This window comes from Camelus dromedarius, chromosome 7 (genome assembly GCF_036321535.1).
Source record: "Camelus dromedarius isolate mCamDro1 chromosome 7, mCamDro1.pat, whole genome shotgun sequence".
In the NCBI taxonomy this organism is placed as follows: Eukaryota; Metazoa; Chordata; class Mammalia; order Artiodactyla; family Camelidae; genus Camelus; species Camelus dromedarius.
The window spans coordinates 33,751,927-33,777,274 of record NC_087442.1 but is presented as its reverse complement, the minus strand read 5'-3'; the positions used below and the strand labels follow the sequence as shown (position 1 = coordinate 33,777,274).

The window sequence follows — 25,348 nt, the reverse complement described above, 5'->3', positions numbered from 1 at the left end:
CCTCTTTCTTCATGAGTTTTATTCCCTAATACAAGGTCATCTCTGATGGCCCACCTAGTACTCTCTCTCCTAACAAAACATCCTCTTTTCTGTGAAAGCTGTGACATGAATAAAAAGGAGAACCAGAATGTGCTTTAACAAAAGGAGAAGAGAACATATCTCAGACTCTTACCCATCATCACTTCTTAAAGTAGGTCACTCAAGAGTATGAAGAAGGATGTTCCTCTCCATTCCAAATTCACATGCAGGAATCTCTCTCTCAGGATTGGATTCAAATGAAGCAGTTGGTGGTAGGCACCATCATGCATCATGTAAAGGGCAGGCATCATCAACAAATCAGGGAAATAAAATCCAAGTAAGTGTGTGTGTGTGCATGTGTGCGCACGTGCACGCACACACACCCATGTTTATGAATGTTTGGGTATAGGGGCTATTAGAAATACGCCAATGAAAAAAAAATTCTGAACTGGGCAGTATAATCTCAGACTTGGCAAACAGATTACAGAGATACAAAGTATTATGGAAGTTGAACAAGCACCCTAAATGCTGTCCTAAGGATATTTTAAATAGCTGATTTGAGAAGATAAAGGTTATTAGACATCACCATTGGAAAAGGGAATAGAGGCAGGGAATAATTTGGGATGGCAGGAGAGAAAAAGAATACCAGCCTCCAATGAATTATATGTGGCTCCAGTGTTGCATTAGGCTTGAAGCCAAGACTGAATTGGGTGTTTTGAGTATTTAAATTAAAATTCTTTTTTTGAGTACCCATGAAGAGTCTATTTAAGATCAGTAACATTGGCACAATATGCAGATAATTATTCTGAGATATCTTTTGATATTGTTTCAGATGCATGAACTTTTTTTTTAAGTCCTGAGCATTAGAAAATGGTGTTTTCTGTAAAGTATTACTCTAAAAAAGAGTCATGTTTTAAAAGTTACTAGTTTCCAAGAGTGATAATGTCATTATTTATAAGAAGATTTAGTTTGAATCTGTGAAATGCTTTCTTTGAAAGTAAAAATAATATGAGAGTTAAAAACTTCCACAAATTTTATTAGTATTGCCTAAGCTTCCTGTAATTTCTACAAATATTTCCAATTTTATCCTAAGTGAAAAATATAGTTTAAAAAAAAAAGAGAATATGGGAGATAAAAGACTTGTAATTCAATAAAATTCTGTGTGATAAAGGTCTCCCCCAGAGTATTTATGGGAGATGCAGGTATGAGGAAAAAGCAGGACTTGGGGGGTGGGGTGGGAATCTGTCATTCCTCAACTGACATGAAGTATTTCCCCAAATGTAAACTACCTGAAGTTCAATGCTACAAGGAATTATGATATGTAAGTGGCATCAAAAACAACTTAAGAACTATCTACTAAATGACTATTCATAGGCACAGTGAGTAGGTGTGGAGTGCAGCAAAGTTGGCACCAACCAGGTCTTTAAGGGCCCTGGGCCAGGGTTGGCAGGCAGGCTGGGAAGAGTGAGCTTGAGGAGGGCTGTCCAAGGGGGAGGAGAAGAACGTGTAAGCCAAGTGAATAAGGTAGGAGGGTGCTTCAGACATCAGAATGTGCAAGGCTTAGAGGTAACGGGAAGCTACATGTGATTCTGTTTGGCTTTAGGGACCATCAGAAAACAAAGGCCTTTAGAGAAAGACAAGGCCAAGGTCTTGAAAAGCAACATCAAGGATCTGAGGAGGGAATCCCTCAAAGGACTTTAGTCAGAGGAATCTAAAGACTGTATTCTAGAAAGATCAAATTAATTAGGGTTCAAATTTGTTACTGGAGAATCAAAAAATAGGTATCAATGTGTATTAAGGGCCTCAAAAACTGCCATATACATTATCTTAAGTCAGACAAGTATAAATAGGCTGAAGCTCACAAAATCAAATGCACTTGGAAACCAGGCAAGGAATGTAGGGAAGTGAACAGGACAAGTGGGGAGAAGGCAGTGTTAACTTAGCTCCCAAAACCAACTACCAGGAAGAATTTTAGATGCAGCATGGCCTGATCTAACATTTAAAGAAAACCAGAAATCAAGATTCTTATATGAAATACATTATTTTTAAATAATAGAAACTAGATTAATGTTTCTCAAAACACCGATGTATCACAGAAAAACATTTGCAGAAATTATCTAACTCCACAAATTGCAAGACCATTAGAACCTTTTCATTAAGATGCAGAATACAAGTATCAAGTTATCTCTGATCTGAGTTAAGCATTTCTTCCCTCAAATACCCTCATTAGGAGAGATTTTGAGGCATAAAGGCTTTTAAAACTTACTTTGGTGGTTATTAACGGTAGAGAAAAATAAGTTAACTAGTTCTCATTTGGAAAGAAATCCATTTGCCTTTATTTGATTTGAATTTTATCATCTCAAAATGGATGGTCTGAAGCTTTCTGGAATGATCTTAAAAGCTTTCAAATAAATGCAAATCTACAAGGAGGAAAGCTTACAAATATGGATCATAACCATTATGGAACATTTTTGTTTTCACCTATCAATCTCTGATCTGGTAAACAGAAATAAACACAGGGATGCTATTTCATGGATGAAAAACTCCTCTGAAATAGGACATTTTACTACCCAATACTGTACTATTTTATTACTCAGGGTGGGCCATCAGCATACCTAATACTATTTATTGGATACATAATGAGTCTAATGCATTAACATTTTATAGGCAAAAAGAAAAAAAATCAAGCTACATACAAATACTTATCTAGTCTGTATATTTTATTTCTGGAAAATAATTTTCAGCTCTTTATCAATACTAATTTTAGATAGCAAACACATATGCAAGTCTCAAATGAAATTCAATTAATATAATGTAAAAATGTTTAATTACCCATGATCCAATAACCATATATAACCACTTTCAAATTTTAATATATATTCCAAACTAACACATCAAGTAATTCTGGACTGATGAAACTTCCAGTTCTACCAGCAATTCCACCTGCCCTCCAACAACCCCAACTTTGTAACCACCTCTACCAGTGCATTTTTTTTCCATTTCCACACATTTTCATTTAAAAAACCCAAGTATAATAATGAGATTGATTAATTTTGTAATGTAGGTTTACTGAAGAGAATAATGCAATTCTTTATTGGGGAATAATATTTTGCTCAACTGGGATTCAAAGTTTGTTTTACCTATCATTGTAATTGACTGCAAATACTTGCAATCAAGTACCTCATTATTTACCCAAAATAATAACCACTATGTCCACACAAAACCTTGCATGCAGATGTTTACAGGATCTTTATTCATAATTGCCGAAATTTGGAAGCAACCAAGGTATCCTTTAGTAGGTGAATAAATAAATATACTGTGGTACATCCAGAAAATGGAATGCTATTCAGCACTAAAAAAAAAAAAAAAAAGCACTATCAAGCCATGAAAAGACATGGAGGCAATTTAAAAGCCTATTACTGATACATTTTTAACAATTCCTCCCACAGTGAGCAACATGTGTGCCAATACTGATACACTAATTTTTCTTCCAGAAAAATGTAAATATCATAATTAAAGAAAATTAACCTCAACCATAAATTGAACACCATCTTTTCCACGAGATGACAATTCATTCTCAAATATATTACAAGTACAATATTTACAGACACAATTTTAAATACAGTGTTTGAAAATTTTAGAGCATAAAATTAGTGGAACAAAGGAATGGTGGGAGAGAGCAAGAAATGGTGATCATTCATTTTACAGAGAAATTTTCCACTTACAATGATTCACTATGGCTTTCCTTCCAAAGAAACTTCTAATAATAATAATAATAATAATATATAACATTATTATAGTGTATAGTTAACAAAACCTTTCACATTTATGTCTTTTTTACCCTAATAAAACCCTGTGAGTTATGGATTATAAAAACACCAGTTTATAAGAGAAGAAAACCAGGCTCAAGAAGGTAAGCAGTAATGTCCAGGATCTAAAAACTTAAGGAGCCATGGATAAATGAGGCAGGATTTAAATTGAAGTCTATTAATTTAAAAATCACATCCTCTGGTTAACATGAGCATTTCTAGAACAATCAGAGTACAGAAGAGCATCCTGGAATAATTAGTGTCCAAACGTTTTGGCTAAATATTAAAATTCTCTTCAAGAAAGGTTATCTATTTATATGCTGTTTCCAACCTGAAAATAACCCCCACAAACTAGCTTTATCTGCATTCTATTATTCAAAGCCACAATTACTAAGAAATGTTTCTGGAAACAATAAATGGTTTTGACATTTTTTTCTATTTTTCAGAGATATTCAATAGCTGTCACAGTCTAAAGCCTCATCACTTAAAAGAATAAATCATGAAAAATGTTCTCTCCAAAAGGAAATCAAAGTATAGAGATTTATACAATAAGATTTATACAATTGCCTGCTGTTTGTTGTGAAAAGTGAGATTATTTTTATGTAAAACAAGAATCAGTGCCTTAATTTAGATAATATTCTAGCAAGCTCATAAAAAATATCTTCTGCTGTTCTCCTGTTCCAAAGTATTATGCTAATTAAGTTTTTAATTAAAAAAACCTTTATTTACCAAAGTTACAGTGGCAAAACAGCTCATGTAAAACTTCATTTTGCTTTTAAACCAAACAGATTTAATGGTCCACATCTCCAACTGATACACCTATGAACTATACTGATTTTTGAATTTGAAAAATGTTTTGACTCTAATATTCAATATTTTCTAAAACCACTATACTTTCATATTTGTACAGAATTCAGATGTGAAAAAGAAATACGGTAACATTCCTACCACTAAAGTGGTTACAAGCATGACATTAGGGACACATTTTGGTTCACTGAATAAGATGGTGCATGTTATTTTCTTTTTATAATTTAGTTTGGAAACCAACTCCAAATGAATAAGATATATCAAGGAAAGCTCTCACTGAAGGAAGACTAAGACAGTAAACTGCACTCTACTTTTACAAGCAAGTAGTTTCTTTTTTAAGAGTTACTTGCTGCTTCTCATTCTCACACAGATGTTCACTTTATGTCCATTGATCATAGAGGACCAGGTTGCCTCAAGAGAAAAGATTTTTAACATTGAGTAAAAGTATATAGTGGTTTTCCATGTCACAGGAAACTCGTAAGACTGAGTATCCCTCAAGTGATGCAAAGTGGCACTTTAATAATTCATCTCTCTGCCCTGAATTGCCAAAACAAATTATCATACACTGAATTCACACCCTCTGAGAAAGAATTTTTCAAAATACCTTAACTGTGATGCATCTACAAGACAGAAAACACAAGGGCAAGCAGCAGTTTCAGGTACGTAACTGAAAATTATCTGGGTAGATTATCAACCCCAAAGATCTTTCTAAATATGAGGAGAGTCCATCATTTTAATTTAACCATTTAAACTACCTACTATTTATAAAAATAGACTAGACTTACGTTATTATATTCCAGACAAACATCAAAACAAGTTTTCCCTTCAAGGTGTTGATTAGATGATGATTTTAATACAATCCAATCAGAAAGAAACAAAGAATTTGCAGATTCTCAAAGGAGAAAACCAAGACTTAATTTGGTTGGCAGTGTTTCACATGGAATTCATAATAATTCTCACTGAAAGATGCCATTTCTCTTTACTAAAAGAGGATAATATGAAATAGTCCATATTATAGATTAATAGGGGTGATTATTCAGTTATTTTTGTTTTAACTAAAAATTAATCCAAAGACTGCCATTGTGTAGGACAGATTGATTCAGGTCACCCATTCCTAAATTAAACATTTTCTGCTTTCACTGCATCTCATTAGACATGCTACTGCAAGTTTAAATAACTCAGTGCTTTCATTTGCACAGTCACCCACTTTGTTATTGTTTACAGCAACCTAATTTGGCACATAATAATTCAGGCAGCACTGGTTTCATATTACACTGAAGTATTAATTTTTAATATAGTTGCATTCTTTCGTCCAACAAAAGCTAGTTCTGTGGGGATTTTACTCAAGTGATTCTTCAATTATTATACAAGGCAAATTCTTTTAAGACTTTGCACCTCTCTTTGCCCTGCTGATTCAGTTCTCTATAAATTAAAAACTCATTATAAGCTTATTTAAACTAGCTTATTTGCTTAAACAACACAGTGAATGATTACACTGGTACAAAATAGATGACTATACATCTTTAAAACATCTTTTTCCAAAGGACATGTGAATCGATAATTAAGCAAAGCACGTTTTTCCAGCAGAATCATGTATTATTGCTAAACCCCACAACTTTGCATGAAGGCTAATAAATAAATTCTTGGAACATCAATAAAATAATGATAACTAAGATTTGTTCCTATATGCTTCCTTCTATCACAAATGTGAATGAAGCAAATATTTGGAGAAATTAAATATCAGTTAACTTCTCATCCCTCAAACATGAGGTGATTACAATGAAGTACCACATACATACTTGAGAAGAAAAAGAAATGATTGAAAACAAATTCAAGGATAAAATACAAATATTTGTTAACAAATGTTCACAGACCAGCAGAAAAGACTTCAGTTAATCACCCAGTACCTTCTTATGTTTGTGTATCTTCTATGTAATGGCTCATATTTATAATAATCCCCTTTAAAATACCAGCTTTATAAATAAGAGTTTATTTCTTAAATTAACATGTTAAAATTCTGTTTTTCAATACTTATATTTATGAATACTAGTAGATAATTGAGAAAACCATTACCTAAACTGTAACCTGAATTCTGCAATACTGAGACCTAGCTCTACTGGCCGCCTGGCCAGTTCACTACAGAGTTGAATCTGTTTAGGTCATTTTTGGACTCGATCTAAAAAGACCATGTTAACTAAAGAAGCAAAATAATGACTTGATAGTTGGGGGTAACATCTATAAGGCAATATGAAGATCTGTATCAGTAAAGGCTCTTTTCATAACAGTACTTTTCTATACTTTGTAAGCCTGTTCCCTGAAACTTTTAATCATAATAGATCACATTACTTTAAAAAAAATATAAGAAATAGTTGTTTTTATGTGAAATATAGAGGAAGGGATTGTTTTCCCTCAAGAACTATGAAGTTGAAATGGGTATTACAAATTACAGGAAAATAAATTATATTTTAAAAATGCATTACATTATAGACTTTCCCAATTTACCCTTTCAGGTTTCCCCTGTGTATGGATTTAATAAAACACACCAGCCTATATTAATAAATCAGTAGATAAATGATAATTTTTAAATTGTTATTTTTATTGATCTTTGATCTCAGTGTAAACACACATGGGGTTAAAAAATGATAGTGTTGGAAATGACAAATTGAGAGTCAAGAACACAAATTCTAGGAAGCCAAGAGTTGTGAATCTCAGTGGAAAATGTGCCCTTCTCTAGTCAATACCTGACTCGCAGTATAATATAACGAGATCATGGGTCAAAACTTTTCTATGAACTTGTTTACCTTGACCTATTTAATAATATTACAAGGATTTAAGTATGGCCAATTTGTCCAGAGCCTTTAAGGTTGGGATAAAGATGACGAAGTCTCCTCTTCAAAGTTCCCTTCTCAGAATTTTGCACTCTGAAAGAAATGCAGGGCATAATACTCCCTGCGCATTCACCAAGTCCAGCAACACCTTTTCCCTTCCAGATGTGATCCCTGCAGGGGTACCTGCTTAGCTGCTGCTCTGTGTATACTACCTTGTGTATACTACAAGACCTGATTAAGGGGATGGTCTTCTCTGTCTTGTGTCATCAAGTCAAAGTAGTTTTTAAAGCTCCTACCTACCTAAATGTCCTTTATTGGTTGGTTTAGAGCTTCATTCATTCAACACGCTTTGAGGGCCCACTATGAATTGGATTACCAAATGTCTTGGAGATACAAAAGGAATAGAACTCAAGAAGCTTGAAGTCTACTGAATAAGACATATACATTTAAGGACAATTATTCCATAATGTGTAAACACTGATGCAGAGGCAGGCATGGCTGCTATGGGAGAATAACATTTAGACAAAAGGGAATAAGGTGAAACACGATAGGAAAGAGCCTTAGGCTAAATCATCAAGGAGCCAGTTATTCAGATGATTCAGAGAGGCATTTCAGACACAAAAATTCAGGAACAAAATGAAGGGAAAGCACATAAGTGTGAGTGAGAGACAGACAGCAATGAAGGCAGAGAATTAAGCAGAGCCTTGGGTGTCATGCTTAGGAACATGGAATTTATCCTGAAGACTGTGGGGAGCCACTGAATAATATTACAAATATTTTACAAAGAGCACAGTGGAAACAATATGCCAGAAATTGGCTAGGAGATGACTACAGCCATCAACGTGAGAAAGGATAAGGTCCTTGGCCATAGCAGTGATAGCAGGGAAGGAGAAACAGGAATCCATTCACCAGCATCAACTGAGCACCCACCACTGGGGAGTACTGTTCTGGGCACTAGGGGTATGGCTGTGAACAAAATTCTCAACCTTCATGGAACTTATTTTCTAATGGCACAAATAATCTATAAACAAAGTGAATAAATGAAATAATAGTATTTCAGATAGGAAGAAGTACACAAGGGCAAAGGCTGGGAAGAGAAAGAGAATGTATCACAGAGTGGAGGTGAAATCTCAAGAAGGCCAGTAAAGATCTGAAGAAAGTTAAGGAGCAGGCTATGAGAACACATGGGTCCAGAGCATTTCACTAACATAGAAGAGCAAGGGCAACGACCCTTAGCAAGACTGTGCTTCCCTGAGTGGGAGGAAGGGTGAGGGGCAGGGGAAAGGAACATGGGGAATGGGGAAGGGTTTGAAGAGGGTGCAGAGAAGGAAGATAACTATCTAAACCCTTTGCTATTGAGACTTCTGAACAAGTAGATGGATGGTATTACCCAGGAGGAAGAGACACCCTCTGAAATGCCTACAGCAAGATGTCCTCAGGATTATCTATAGTAAATAGAACCTAAGATTTATGAGGTATGTCTCCCTGTATCATACCATATCATATCAGATATGTATCATAGCTGTATCATGTACAGATAGAACTCCCTGGAGTATAAAATGGAGATGTTTCATGATTTAAATACCCCTTCTGTCTCAGGTAATCTCATGAACCCCACTTGGATATCTGATCAGTTCTAAGCCAGAGCATCAGGCCCACAGGGAGAAGGACCTTGGAAACTGCCCTTGATATCTTGGACCTCCAGTTAGTCTAAGCCTTTTAATTGCCAGTACTGCAGACATCAGTTAATAGAGTAATCCTGGGAAAGATCTCTGATTCATGATCTCTATTCATGTAGATATGTCAGTCTAGTCCTGCATGTTTGCTCAGAGAAGAACAGCAAGGAGGCCAGTGGTGTGCTGGGCATCATGCTTGGAAATAGAGTCATAAAAAGATGAGTTCAGAGTGGTAAATGAGAGGCTGAAATTATAGTGCCTTATAAGCTGTTGTAAGGCCTTGACACTTACTGAGAGAGATCAGAAACCACTGAAGTGTTTGGAGCAAAAAAGTGACATAGTAATTGTGACTGGTGTTTTGAGAAAAGAACAGGGTGCCTAGGGCAGAAACAGAGACGTGTGTTAGAAAGTTGTTATAATAAGTCGGTGAAAGATGATGGTGGTTTGGAGAGGTAGAGGTAGTGAAAAAAACACCTATTATCTGGGTATATTTTGAAGATACAACCAACAAGATTTGCTGACTGATTAGATATGGAGTATGAGAAAAAGAGAAGAGTCAAACATAAACTCAAGTTCTCTAGTCTAAAAATCTGGAAGAATAAAATAGCATTTACTGAAATAACGAAGACTGGGAGAAGCAGGTTTCATAAGAATGATCGGGAACTCTGCTTTGGATATTCTGGACTTCTAATCAGACATCTAAATGGAGATGACACATGGACCACTGGATATATGAGTCTGCAGTTCAAGACAGAAGTCTGGGATAGAGACAAAAATTTGGGATTCAACAGCATATAGACGGTATTTTAAATCATGAACCTGGATGAAATCACCAAGAGACTCAGTGCTATTAGAGAAGAGATCCAAGCCCTGAGCACTGGAACACTCCAATGATTAGACATCAGAAAGAGGAGGAAGAACAGGGTAGACAACTGAGGAGTGGCTAGGGAAGTAAGGGGGACACCAGGACAGTGTGGCTTCACCAGAAACCAAGTGAAGAAAGTTATTTCAAGGAAGAGGGAATGATCATCAGTGTCTTTACCTGATGGTCAAGAAAAATGAGGATTAAGACTCGTTCTTTGGATTTACCAACATGGAAATCACTGGTAACCTTAGTAAAAAGAGACGTTTAAAAGGTAGAACACATAGGTTTTATCTAAAAATGATTCTGGTGATAGTATATTCCCAGATATAGTAAGTACCACTGTGATTCTCCACGGTCAGCTTCTAAGTTTAATAAAATCCCCAAATGCATTTCTAACTAATAAACTATTAACACTTAAAGTGAAATATCCACATATTAACACAGAAAACTAGAAAAAAAATTAGTCTCAAAGTATAATTCATTGATTTTTACCTGTTCCTTCTTAAAATGAGACTTCTTAAAGAGATCTCACTTTAAAAAGAATGGCACTGAATGAACAAGGGCACTGAGTTATCATCAAACTGTAGGAATAAAAAGCTTCATCCCTCTAATAAAGAGATCCAGATTCAGGTCTATCAGCTTGCCCAAGATTCTAATCCTTTAGGTAGGAAAGATGCTTCCAAATCATTTCTGCTGGAAACAATAGATGGAGATTTTGTTTGTTTTGTTTTGTTTTATATGTATGCTCTTGGCAAATGTACTTCTGGAAAACTTGCCCAGAAGAAACTAATCCTCTGGGCAGGAATTGTTTAGGTTTCTGCTCAACAGGAATTCAATTATGGATGGGAAATTTAGGGCTGGATACCAGCACTAGTCATGAATTAATTACAAACCAGAACCCAGAACTGATAGACCAGAAGTTGACCAAGTAGTTACAGAGAAGATTAGACAGTAAGGTAGGCATCCAGAGAAAATTCATGTGGTCAACAGGGAGGCTGCCCCTCTACCCTAATGCCAGGGACTGTGTGTATAGAAGCAGCTGTCCACCCCAGCCTCCTGCCAGTATTGAAGCAGCAGTTCCTAAGTCATGGTAAATGTAGATCAGATGGAGAAAATGATAAATCTCCCAGAGGCAAGTCGTTGGTACCCACAGCTATGCAGCGTGATACTCAGGGTAGAAACCAATGGGCGAGGACACTGATATCCTGAACTGACCCTATCAACTTCCCATCTTTTGTTACCTAAGTCTTACATACAAACAAGCCAAAGGGTTAATTGTTTAAAGCAAGCTTATTTACAGATCACTGGAAACAATTATTAACTTGAAGAGTTTCAGAGAGCTGCGGGGATAATTTAACACTAACCTAAAGCGATAGACAATATTTCTAAAATGTTACTTATTTTAGCAGAAAACAGTTTAAGGCAGATTCATTTCCACACAGCTCAGCTGACAGCCAGCTTCCCACATAAATTCACGTGCATATATTTCTCCAACTGTCCCTGAACACTGAATAAACTATATAACTGAAAGCCTCTTCCCGTTCAAAATATATTCTATTAAATATTTTTTCTCCTACACCTGGGCTACATTTTCTTGAGCAGTGTATTGAACTGAAATCTTAACTTTGTGTTGAAATTTCTGACCCTCAGTGGAATCTGGTATCATTCAACTTGATTCAACAAATCCTTATAGAGTAGTTATAATGTACCAAATGCTATGCTAATGAAAAAAATTCTTACCCTAAAGGAGTTAATTGGTTTTTTTTATGGGGGGATTCGAGGAGGGAAGGATCAGAAAAACCTCTATGGAAAGGTACATCATTTGAGATAGATTGTGAAAGACTGCCAGAGTTTCAACTGGTAGAAGAGCATTCAATGAGCAGAGGCAGGAAAGGGGAAAAGAATGGCCACCCCAGCAGGAGGGAAGGTGGGAGGGAAGAGGAGATATGGTCACATCACATAGGGCTTGAACATCCTGGTAGAGAGGTTGTCCTGAATGAGGAATCACTGAAGACTTCAGAGGTGGGTGGGGGTATATGACTCAGCTTTGCTCTCTTGAAAAATAGGCTGGAGGTAGGATAATGGATGACTTAGAATATGAGAGAGAGACAGAGAATCTATGTTCAAGAAAAGATGCAGCGTGAGCTTTTTGTTTCTATTCACAGAAATGGGAAGAGAAATTAACAGATGTTGTAAGCATTACTGATGACTGGGAAACGACTGATTACCCAGCGAGGTCTTCCCTGATCACAGTACTTAAAATTACAGCAGCACACTCATACACACACCACCATCTCCTCTTTTCCACTTTGTGTGTGTGTGGCATTTACCACCATCTAACATAATTTAAACATATTTCAACACACTCATAGTCACTTAGTCTATTGTCTGTCTCCTTCAACTGTAATATAAGGTTTATGAGGACAAGGACCTTGATCTGTTTTGTTCACTGCTTAGCTCTACCGCTGCAGGTGCTTACTAAGTGTTTGTTAAATTAATGAATACATGAATGAAATGATAGAAATCTGATGGTGTTGTGAAGGAAAAATAGTGCAAGCCATATCAGTAAACAAAGAATGCTAAAGCCATCAAGTCATCAGCAGCTGCCGCCACCCCCTACAGTGAAGACAAGCCTGCAGCCCGGCCTCTGAAGCCACTCACAATGGTGCACCCTGAGGGGACTCAGAATAAGAAAGGACAGGATACTGGCCCTAGATAGCTGCTAGGTGCTTGTCAAAGGAATGAATTCAATGAGCCCAAATGTTTGCTTCCTCCCATAGATAGAAAAGCACTAAATTCTTTAACTTGAGATGCCTGGTTTTCTTTAGATAACAAGTAATCTTTTAATGTTTCAACTACCTGGTCTTTGTTGTAAAACTCCTATATATCCTAGCTCCTCCCCTACCTCTTCGAAGCAGTCCCTTAGAGCAATCTGAGAGGCTGTCATCCTGGGTGAGTCCTCAGAAATTGTCCACCAAATAAAACATAATTCTCAACTTTTAGGTTGTGCATTTATTTCAGTCCACAGTGTCATTAATAGAAAGCATAGGGCTAGGTTTTTTTGGTTTCGTTTTTGGGTTTTTTTTTTTTTTTTGAGTCATGAGGCTAAAGATTATTAGGGCAGGGTCAAGAGACCTGGGTTCTATCTCCAGTTCTGGCACTAAGGATTATCTGTTAGTTTAAACAAGTCATTTTTCTTCCATAAACTGCATTTCCCTCATCTGTAAAATCAAGGCTTAATTAAACTTACATATGCCTACTGTAGGATTAAACTAAGTTCCAATTTAATTAGCCAAGGATCTGGAATCTTCCTGCCAGATCTATGAAACAGCCCAATTCTTACCATGTCACTGCCCTTTAATACATATGATTAAAATCATTTACCCAGAAAGAACTCATGCTGTTATAGACATGCTTCCATTTAAAGCAATGTTTACAAACAGCAGTTTTCCTCGTTCTTGAATCAAACCCAATGTGAGCAAGGTCACAGCCTCATCTAGATGGACGAAGCACAGTCAGGGCCCACGTGTCTTTGATCAATCTCTGCCCCAGCTTTCCAAGGTTCCAGAAAGCTTGTTTTTCTCCAAAGGCCATCCTTAACTGATTTAATGCCCTGTTATCTGAGTGGTTTTGATAATGAGTTTGGTCTAAGGATCTCAATTATAAATTAATTTCCTCCAAACCTTCAAGATCTCTTTTAGTGTTAAGATGCTGTATTTCTATAAACTTTAATAGGACATCACCCAGCAGTAGAGCTGATAACCTTTCTTCCTGCTAAATACAAATTCACCATCCGAGTATGTATGGCCCCACCAGATAGCTATTTCTTTCAGCAGTGAAAAGAAGCATAGTGATTTTAAATTAGAGGAATTTTAAGTAGTTTGAATGGGTTATAAATATAACTGTAAAGTCCTTTGGAAACAAAGTTATTGAGATATATTCAATGTTATGATTTCAACATAGGCTAATCTGTTATTATTTAACAGATTCTTCTCCCACTTGGTTAGCATCAAGGCTCAGGAGCTGTAGGGTGGTGGGGGATGCATGCCATCTGCTTCATTGCTGGAGGTACTGGTCTCCTGAGGTCACTAACTGTGATTATGAACATGGCCTTAAGGGCAACAGTGACTCCTTGCCCTAAGAGGCCAGAAGCTCAGATGTTCTTCTTCCAATTTGCTCATTGATTTACTGGGTAACTTCTTAGCAGGAGACTCTTAACCTTTAGCTATGTCTTTAACCCAATCTTTAACAGACTTGATAAGGACAGTTATTTTGTTTTCTCCCTTCTCAAGCTTTCAGGTTAGAATATATTTTTTCTATATGCCATTCTCCAGAGATAGTATTACTTATCACCCACAAAGGTGTCGGCTGGGTTAATTAAAATATGATTCCAAGATAGACCACAAATTGAAATGCTAAATACATGATCATTCCCTCATGTCCATGAGTTCATGAGCCATTGTATAAAAATATCTCGGTTCATTCTGTCATTACAAAGTATCTTCTTAAAAGCAGAATAATGCCAGCCCATTCATGCCTTATATTATCATATTTAAGCATGATAATTCAAGGAATTTTTAATTGGCACTAATTATTAATAATTACCCCAGCTTTACAAAAAGAGCAGAAGCAGCAGTTGCTTATAAATCTGCTTTAGGATTAAAAGGTCTCTGCCCCCAATTTTCTCACTCGTGAACCACCCCCCCCACTGATGTTTTAAATTCTGCCATTAGAGATTTATTCCTTTATGTTATATATTCCAGCCCCCAGACAGTCTCTTAGAGAGCTGATATCCTTGGAAGATGTAAGATATTAGGATGCAATTAATCACTAACACTGCAGGAAGCCCCCCAGGCAGGAGGAACTCAAGAGTATTAGGTGTTTGGGAGCCAGCAGAGTGAGAAAAGGGAGGCAGCAGATGTCTAAGACAAACTTCAACTATTTCACAGTTTTGCCCAGGGCAGGCTTCCAGTAATAGGTTTTAGCTTTGTGGTAGTAACAATGGGAAAATGCAATGGCAAAAGGTAAACTCGTTGGTTTTGAAAATTCACCTCAACCCCCAAAAAAGAAGATGAAAATGGTACCCCTAGGGTAGAGATATGAATAAAACTTGAAAAATAAACAAAAGGGCAAAGAGACAGTCAAACTTACCGCTTGAAGTCAAAACCTAGGAGCCATTCATTTCTATCTCAGGCTGGTTCCTTTTAACATACTAACAAAATCTTTTGCAGTGATCTTTCTAAAATGCACACCTGAGTATAGGACTTCCTATTTTAAAATCATCACGTAGAACCCCATATCTTGAAGATAAAGGTTAGATCCTTAGTGTTACATAGGAAGGTATTTGCAGTCAGGTACCCAGCTCCTTCTCTAGCATCACTGCTGCCGCTCCTTCTTAAGCACCCAGTACTCTGATCATACTCCCTTGGACAACTGCACTTCCCTGAAGATGCCAGAGTCTTTAATACCTCCGTCCATGTGCCTTTTCCACACTCTGTGTTCTGATTCTAGAATACCTTTCTCTACCCTGGCTAACTCTTCTTACCCTTCAAGATTCAGATCCAGCAACATTCACTCGTATTTGCATTTGAATCCACACAATTTCTATTCCTACCATCTGTGTTTGTGTGTGTATGTGTCTGTATCTTCCCCACTGATCTGAAAACCACCAATTTGCTTTTTCTAGTGCTTACCATGTAGCTGTCCATTAAATGGGGGCAGGAGGAAGCCAGCTTGCCTTTTACATTAAAAAAAAAAAAAAAAGTCTACTTCATTCAAAGAAAATGTGTCAAGTGAATGTACTATTGCATAGATTCCATTACTTGAAAGTTATCATTACTTGCCTCCCATTATGATAAACTTCCATGCTGCCTTAAAGAAACCTCTTTTCTGGCTCTGCTTTTCATTTTTTCATAATGTTCCATATTACTCTTGAGCACAGTGACAGAATGTAATCCCAGAACTGAGGAGTCTAAATGCACTCCATTTGTCACTAACATTGTATTTAGCAAGTTCAGTTCTTTTTATGCAGATGTAGTCCATCAATTATCTCATATTTATCAGAGTTTATTATAAAGTAAAAAAAATTCCCGTCTTAAAAATATGAAGCACAAGAGAAGAAACCTTATGCTATTGTGTGAGCAAATTCGCTGTCAAAATCAACTTTAAAAAGGCTTTCCAAATAGCATCCTATCTTTTGGAAAGCTGTTTCTAAAGCCAAGAGTTTAAGTAACTTCTACCCGATACCTATATTTCAACAGTTTACGGACTTTAAGTTTGACCTGAAGAAACCTCCAACTAATGAAAACACAAGTATTTATCTGCGTATTTTTTTTACTCAGAGCATTTTTTCCTCAGTTCCTTGGAAAGATCCAACAATTGGATTTCGCTTATGTTACACATACAAAACGGGCATCTCTGAAAAACAGCACTAACCTCTTACAATACCTGAACCATTTCAAAACTCTTAATGTAAAGTACAGTTTCAGGACCACAAAACTCCTGTTAAAACTGTTGCATTTTCCACTGACGTGCCCAGCTGACAGAATGGTCAAATGTAGAATAACATAAAGTTCATCACAAACTGAGACTACACCGCTAGCCTTTACCCCTACGGACTCATCTCTTAAGTTGGAAGCTCTTAACAGAATCTTTGTCATAAAACTCATGTCTTGATTTTGCCAAGATTCATACTCCTATCTTTCATATGGCCCGTGGGGTATTCCTAAACTCTGCTCTTTTATCCATTTAGTCAAATGTTTATTGTGAACCTACTGTGTACAAAATACAATGCTAGACATGTATGGGGATACTCTGAGAGTCCAGAGACCAGCTAACTGATCTAGATGTTTTCCTGGAGGAGGTGATAATGGAGTCTTGATGGATAATCTGAAATTAACTATGTTTTGAAGAACATTACAAGCAGAAGAAACACCCTGAGCAAAGTCCAGAATCATAAAATATCAAAGCCGTCATGGTGAAACAGAAATAGCTCAGCCCTGCTGGAACATAAAGTGTGAAGCTGCAAGTAGTGGGAATTTAGACTACAAAAGAAGGACAGGGGTCTAATCATGGGCAGCCTTATTTGACTTGTTATAATAAGGAGGTCAGACTTCGTTCTCGTGGCAAATGACACCACTGTCGAATCTTACTGAGAAGACTGGCATGGTTGGATTTGCCCTTTGACAGATACTTCCAGAGGACAGTGTGGAGAAGAGATTCAAGGACCCAAGACCAAGGACAGGCACAAAGGGGTGACTGCAGCCATCTAAGACAGACAATGAAGAGCTCAACCAGCAAAGCAGCAGTAGGAATGGAGAATAAATGCATGGGAGAAGTCGGAACTCACAGCCTAACAGGCAGGCTCTGGAAAACTACATGTAATTCAGAGTGATAAGCACTAAATTAAAGGACAGACTTGGAGACAGAAAAACAGTGATCTTACCATGGGAGTGGGGTCCTCATGGACAGAGCTTATAAGCTTCTGTTCTGAGGATACAGGGAATATCACACCCAAAACCTTGAAGGTGCACTAAATGTTCTGAGAACTAATGATTATGCTTGGCTGACATCAGTGGCGTAAAGAGAAGAAGTGAAAAGGGTAGAACTATTGCTGGAAGTACACATATACCTGAGTTATCAGTTTGATGTATAAGACTCCTTTTGGCTTTAAGTACTATATACATAATTTCTTGAAATTTTTGAAAATTCATAACATTAATGAAAGTCAAAATATGACATGATAAGGAGCTCTAAGATACAAAATTCTTCAGAATAGCCAGGCAATTCCTATAGGAAAAATTTACAAGTCTCTGATCAGGTAGGCTAGCCTTTTAAAAAGCAAAAAGTCATCATTACATAATATGAAACCTTAAAATCTCCATTAAAAGGAAGGTTAAAATGAGTCTTAAATAAGAGGCACTCATAACTAAGAACTTTTTTTTTTTTTTACAGTAACTGAAAAGAATCTTAATTATTTTACTTACTTTCTTTGAACCTCTCTAAAAATCTTATTGCCAGTAATTTGGGCTGATGAATGTAGTCAATAAAGAAGAGCCTTGATTTTAACACTCTTCCCTCAAACTCTGTCCCTCTTGTGGTTTTCTGATAGGCTATTGTTAGATTCATTTACAGTAAAATAATTACCAGCTCCCTAAGCCAGGCACATAGCAGGTTATCTATTGTCCCTTAGAGGACTGTTGGACTGTTCTTAACAAGCATTCTAAATTACAATAGCAGCTTTATTGCAATTAACAAACAGACACGAATCACCAATCCAGTTATATCTCAAAAGAGAGAAGGGTTTTCTCAAGTAGACTGCTGTGGTTGTTTTCTGAACAACTGTTTTCAACATTAAATTCTAAGACCAGTCCTTACATAAATAGGCACATGTCCCAGGAGCAGGGAATACAGAGATAATGGCTTGTCTTGCTATTCCCAACAGAAAGAGCAACACTACAATGGTTTAGAGAATGAACAGAGGGCAGACAAGAACAGATACCAGCATCCCCCATCAGTATGTAACACACTCACACATCAGCATTTACAGCTCTGTCCCCTGGACATCCCCTAGTCTCAGGTCCCAAAGCAGTGTAAATGGAATGCCTCTCCATTTACACATTCTAATCTTGACATGTGTCAAATCAAACTTGGCAAGTTTCCAGCCTATTTGAATTTCTTCACGTTTAGAGAAAATGCACTCTATGCATATTCATAGGAATCCCATAGAGGCTCTGAGAGGATCTGCTCGGAGAAACGTAGAAATCACAAGTCAGTGCAAGTAAGTCAATAAGACTACATCATCCACTAACAGAGGGGCAGCCTCTAATGAGACATGGACTCAGCCTGATGCCTCTTCATCTGTAAATAGCAGTAAAGCACTCTCACATAAACAGTGCTAGCAATCTATTGTAATGTTTCCAAGGGAAATCAGCTTGTTTAAAAGGAAGATTATATTCTGGAATCAATTCCTAAGGGTTTGAACCAAAACTCTCGTCCTCCAACCCTTAGCATTTCTAACTTGAGCTACTTCCTATAACTACCTGACACTCCAAAAACACCTGGCGAAGACTGGTGAGGAAAGCATCTATATTGAAATTTTAATAAAAGGTCCACTTTTAAAAAATCAGATAGACCATAACTGAACTGGTAGGGGTGGTGTGTGCATGTGTGTGCATCTGTGTGCATGTCTGTGGGTGTGTGTGAGTTATTCACAAGGCAAACAATGTACATCATGCTTTCCCACCTTTTCTACTCTGGGGCAGGTGGAGAAAATGCTGTTCTTTGTACAGAGCACAGGTAAACATACAAACCAGCTTGTGCAAACAGCAGTCATTGGCCTGGGTGGGGGCACTAGTCCATCTCTAACTCTTCATCTCTCCCACCGTAACCACTGGTTTTGTAAAACCTTGATGTGGTGAAAAAATTCCATTAGAACTGATGATTTTAAAATAAAAAAAAAAATCACCTGATTGTTTACTATGTCTGCAAGTCTATTCTCTTTTGTAGATGAGTTCATTCATGTCCTTTTTTTTTTTTCCCTCATTCTGGCTTATGTCATGTAAAATGATGATCTCTAGGTCCATCCATGTTGCCACAAACGGCATTATTTTAGTCTTTTTATTGCTGAGAAGTAAACAATCTTATGGTTACCAGCAGAAAGGGAATGGGAAGGGATACATTTTGGAGTTTGAGATTTGCAAATGTTAACCACTATATAGAAAAATAGATAAAAAAACACATTTCTTCTGTATAGCAAGGAACTATATTCAGTATCTTGTAATAACCTTTAATGAAAAAGAACATGAAAATGAATATATGTATATGTATGTATGACTGGGACATTACACTGTACACCAGAAATTGACACATTGTAACTGACTATACTTCAATAAAAGAAGTCACCTGAAATCCCACCAACTCAGAGATAACCACTGTGAATGCTTCAGTAAACACTATTCCACTTATGTCTTCAGGCATACACATAAACACATGAGTTATGCACATCAGACATGCAGCTCTGTAATAATGCATGATTTATACCTATTTATAGTAAATTGCTAACTGAACGCTTTTTCATCTTTAAGCTATGAATTTGCACATGAGGAAGGAAAACCTAATAAAGTATGGTCTTTTATTCATAATTTAATTTTATCATTTTCTAACTCATATGCATTGTACTTACTCTCCCTTTCTTTCATATACCAACAATCTAGTTTTTGTAACCAGAACTATTTCCTTAGAATCTAAGCCTAACTTGCCCCCAGCAACTAGACTTAAATCTCTACTTCCAGTCCAACTTTCAAGATACCTTATTCATCTTAACTGAATTGGAAATATTCATTTTTAACAGTTTCTGGGTCACTGAAACAAGTTTCATTGAGAATAAAATATTTTTCCTAATCATTAAGAAATAAAATATGGAAAAGGGGACTTGAACTCCCAGAATAATCAATAAAAGGGAAAGAAAGCACATAAGTAGTATACTGGGAGCAAGTCTCTTGTGCTATTTTTATACTGATAGACAGTCAAAAATATTCCTGTATTTGATTTTCCCTGAGGAAGAGAACAAATCACATAGAGTAGGAACTATTCTATAGAGGTGACTTAACCAAAACAGAAAGACTTAAACCATACCTTTTACAAGTGGCTGGGATTTACAAAACATCAGAATAGGCACAAAGCTGGTCCTATGAGTGGTGTTAGGCAACTGCAGTGAGTTGAATGGTGACCACCCTCTCAAAATGATAAATCCACGTCCCAACCCCAAGAGACTGTGAGTCTGCCCTTATGTGCAAAAATAGTCTCTAGAATTAAGCTAAAGATCTTGAGATGAGAGCATCTTGGATTAAGATTGAACCTAAATTCAAAGACAAATTCCTAGAAGAAAAGGGGATGCAAGCAGGAAGACAAAGGAGCTCCTTCTACAAGCCAAAGAATGTCAGTGATTGCCAACAACCAAACACTAGGAATGAGGAGAGGGGCACGGAACACATTCTCCCTCATGGTCTCTGGCAAGAACTAACTCTGGTGACACCTGGATTTCAGACTTCTGGTCTCCAGCCTTAGAGGAGAAAAAACTTCTGTCTTTAGTAATCCTGTTTGTTGTAAATTCTTACAATAGCCCTAGGAAATTAACACAATATCCATCTATAGAATGCTTACCATGGCCAAGTGTTTTCCAAACTTAGTTAACTTAGTTAATCCTAATAACAGCCCTTTAAGTTAGTAATATTATTGTCTCCATTTTACAGATGAGTAAACTAAGGTACAGAGAGTGTCTGATCTGAGATCACAAAGGAAGGGACAGAGCCAGGATCTGAAACCAGAAAGACTGACACTATGGAATGTACACTTTTAACTACTATATTATACTCCCTTTTTCTTGAAGAATAAAGTGTGCATTTGGGAATAAAGGGAAATGAACAGACATTTAATTAGGCCAGATTACAGAGACCTTGAAAACAAATGAAGGATTTTGTCCATTATACAGCATATCATCCAACAGGTCAGGCTTTTAATGTACTGCCCAGTCTACTGCCTCAACCTCCAACATCTGTCCTGCATTTACCTGCTTGTCTCCATCTTTATATGCCACTGTTTTAGAATAAGCTACCAGGTCACTCACCTAGAACAGTCATCAGTCTCCTAAGTAGCTTCTCATTCCACTCTTCACTATTTAAACCATTCTCACAGAGAAGCCATACTTCTCTTTCAAAAACAAGTCATCTCACTCATCTTAAAATCATCCCTGACTTCCCAGTGTTCTTAGAATAAAATCAAAACTCCTTGCCTATCATAAGTTAGCAAGGTCCCACATGATCTGGCTTCGTCTTGAGCATCATCTCATATCACCATTTTCATTCCTCCATTACACTCCAGCTGTAATGGCCTGCCTTCTATTTCACAAACATGCCAAGCCCTTCTCAATCTTTTGGACACTGCATTCAGGGTTCCCTGGAAGTCCCTTTTCCAGTTCCTACGTGGCCATCTCATCTTCACCCTTCAGGTCTCAGCTCATACGACATCTCCTCAGAGAGATCTTCACTCACCACCTAGCCTATGTGTTCCCTTTACGGTACCCCTCTCCTGGTGTTTACTGCTACCATAGCACTTACTACAATCTGAGAATCTCATTTATTTACTTCTTTACCACCTACTGCAACACAACAGAATGTCCAAGAGGGAAAGGACCTTGTCTCACCTATTTACTAATAAACCACAGCACTCAGAGCAGTGTCTGGCTCATAACAGACATCAGAAAACATCTGTGCTGAGCACTAAGGAAATGGCATGACAGACTGATATTCCAAGAAAATTGGCCTGGGTAATAGAGTATAGGAGGGCTTCCAAAAAGACACTAACTAAAGAAAGAGATAAATTAGGAGGCTATTACTATAAACTAGTGATGAGTGTTCAAAGGCCTAGAATAAACACTGGATTGGTAAGAACAGCAAAGAAAGTGAGACTTAGAGACCTCTAGAAGATAAAGCCAATAAAATGCAGTGACCTATTAAATCCATAGGATACAAGGAATAGGGATGTTGAAAGTCAAGAAATTGTCCCAAGCCTTACAGCTTAGGTTACATGGAAGACTTCTGTAACATTCAGAGTCTACACTTCACAATTCAGTTTTTCATCTATCCAAAAGTAATCAAACATGGACTAAGAACCAGGAAGAAATACTCAGTAGGCTTACTAAACTTCAGACATTTCGTCCAATATGACTCAGTGGGAAAAGTTATTTTTGCCAAAAGTAAGCAGACATATTATTATATCCATGTTTAGCAGGAAGAACTATGGACCAAACAGTATTAAAATACGCTGCCTCTCAGTATTATACAAACAGATGCTATGCTACAAGTTAGCGATAACAGTTGATGTCAAGTGGCACTAACAACAAAAAGCCAAACAAACTTGATTTCATAAGGTTATAAGGCAGTTAAGGCAGAAAGCAACACTCTTCAGAGTGACAGGGCACTGGAAGGAGACAACAGGAATGGTAGGACAGTTGTGGCTCTCCTTACAGGCACTACAGGATGCTGTTAAACTCTATGAATAAATGCTGCATAACTACCAAATTATTTAATGTTATTTTCATCATTTTAATACCTTCAAATGCACCACAAAAAATTTCAGTATTCAAACCTGTGTCCAAAATAGAAATGTTTGGGAATCCTTGACTTGCAATGTTTCAAGCATCACGGTAGGTACTGGATAAATAAATATGAATAAATCACAGTCTCATGAGGCTTGTAGAAGTCATTGGCTATTAAGAAATACACACAGACAGATCAGAGAAAGAGGCAAATGGATCAACTTCTGACATGTCAGCATGAAGAACTCCACTGGTCCCCAGTGAAACTGGTGAAAGTCATATTTAAAGCAAAAACAACAAAACATTTAACATCTCAAGAAATGGTCCTCAGGGCAAACAGCCAATGAAAAAAGTATCTATTCAAGAAAAATCCACAGACATTCTTTAAGAAATGCAGGAGTCTATGGTATTTGAACAAAGGCTTCTCCCTCTCTCCCCACTCCCAGTTCTCCCAGTTCAGAGACAAAGAGGGACACTTTATAATGATGAAAGGATCAATTCATCAGGAAGACATGGCATTTTAAACATATGCACAACTAGTAACAGTACGCTAATGTATATGAAGCAAAAACTAACAGAAACGAAGAGAAAAATAGATGATTTAACAATATTTGGAGACTTCAATACCTACTTTCAATAATGGGTAGAACAACTAGAGAGAAGATCAACAAGGAAACAGAAGATCTAAACCACACTATAAACCAACTAACCAACAGACATCTACAGAACACTCCACACAACAACTGAGTATGCATTTTTTCAGTGCACATGGAACATTTTCCAGGAGAGACCATATGGCGGGCCATAAAATAAACTTCAATAAATTTAAAAGGATAGAAATAATACAACATATGTTCTGCAACCACAAAGGAATGAAATTAAAAATCAATACATGGGAATATGGAAATTAGACAACATACTCCTTGCTATGGATTAAATGTTTACATCCCCCCAAATTCTTATGTTGAAATCCTAACCCCCAATGTGATGGTATTAGGATGCAGGGTCTGTGAGAAATAATTAGGTCGTAAGGGTGGAGCCCTCATGAACAGGATTACTGGCTTTATAAAGAGACAGAGGGCTTGCTCCCAAAATATAAGAAGATGTTATCTACAAACCAGGATGAGAATCCTGCCCAGAACCTGACCACACTGGCACTCTGATCTTGGATTTCCAAACTCCAGGAGCATGAGAGAGAAATTTCTATTGTTGCTAAACCATCCAGTTTATGGTATTCTGTACAGCAACTCAAACTGACTAAGACACTCTGAAATAATCAATGGGTGAAAGAAGAAATCCTAATTGAGATCAGAAAAAACAATGTGGTAAATGACAGAATGGGAGTTAGCGGGAACTAAAAGATCACACAGAGACTTGACACTAAACCTACATAGGAAAAAGCAAGAAAGCACCACACAGCAGAGGTCGCAACTTTTAAGGTGGGTCTCAAAAGATGAATATGAATTTTTGTGGCAGAGACAGGGAGAAAGAGAATGTAAAATATAAAGAAGCAGTTTACCAAAAGCAGGGAGGTATGACAGTGCCTGCTCTATTCTGGAATAACGAGCAGACCAGAGCAACTGGTGGCTAGGGCATGTGGTAGGAGGATGCAGCAGAGGAAGATGATGCTGACAAGGGAGGTCAGGGCCAGATGGCTAATGAGCAAGTGCACTCTTCTGTGGAGTATGAACTTTATTTCAGTTAATACGGCATCATTAACCTTGGTGTAAAAAGTGAAGTGGCATAATCAGATTTATGTTTTACATCACATTCTATCTCACAGAGCTCATGTCTATTACTGCTTTCTTGTCAGTATATAACACAAGTGTTTCTAGCCAGGTAAAATACCTTGTACTTCCTCTGGCTCCACCACAATCACTGGCGAAATGCTGGCGACAGTGCAGCGATTTAATAAAAGTTTCTTTATACTGCATAAACAGTGCAAAATTCCTAGAGATATTTTGCCCATAAACTGAAGAATAGTTCTTTTATTTTTTAATTTAGTTAGCCTTGCTGGCTATTCACTATAATTGAACAAATTATACCTGAATTGTGTTTCCTTACCCTTTAATGCTACTAGGAAAGAAGTCTTAATATCCACTTTACTCTCTTATATGTAGCAATTTTTAAAGCAACAATGCTTAACAGGGAATGAGACCAATTAAGACAGCAGATCTTTGTTACTGTTGTTTACATCGACAAGAAGGTAAAAGCCATCTGCGTCTAAAGACCATAATAAAATCTGCAAC

At 37.1% G+C, this 25,348-nt stretch overlaps 1 protein-coding gene across 11 annotated transcripts in view; it reads right to left on the bottom strand.

Moving 5' to 3' along the window:
• IMMP2L (inner mitochondrial membrane peptidase subunit 2) overlaps positions 1 to 25,348 on the bottom strand; it is a 929,241-nt gene that overhangs the window by 664,785 nt on the left and 239,108 nt on the right. The window lies entirely within an intron of this gene.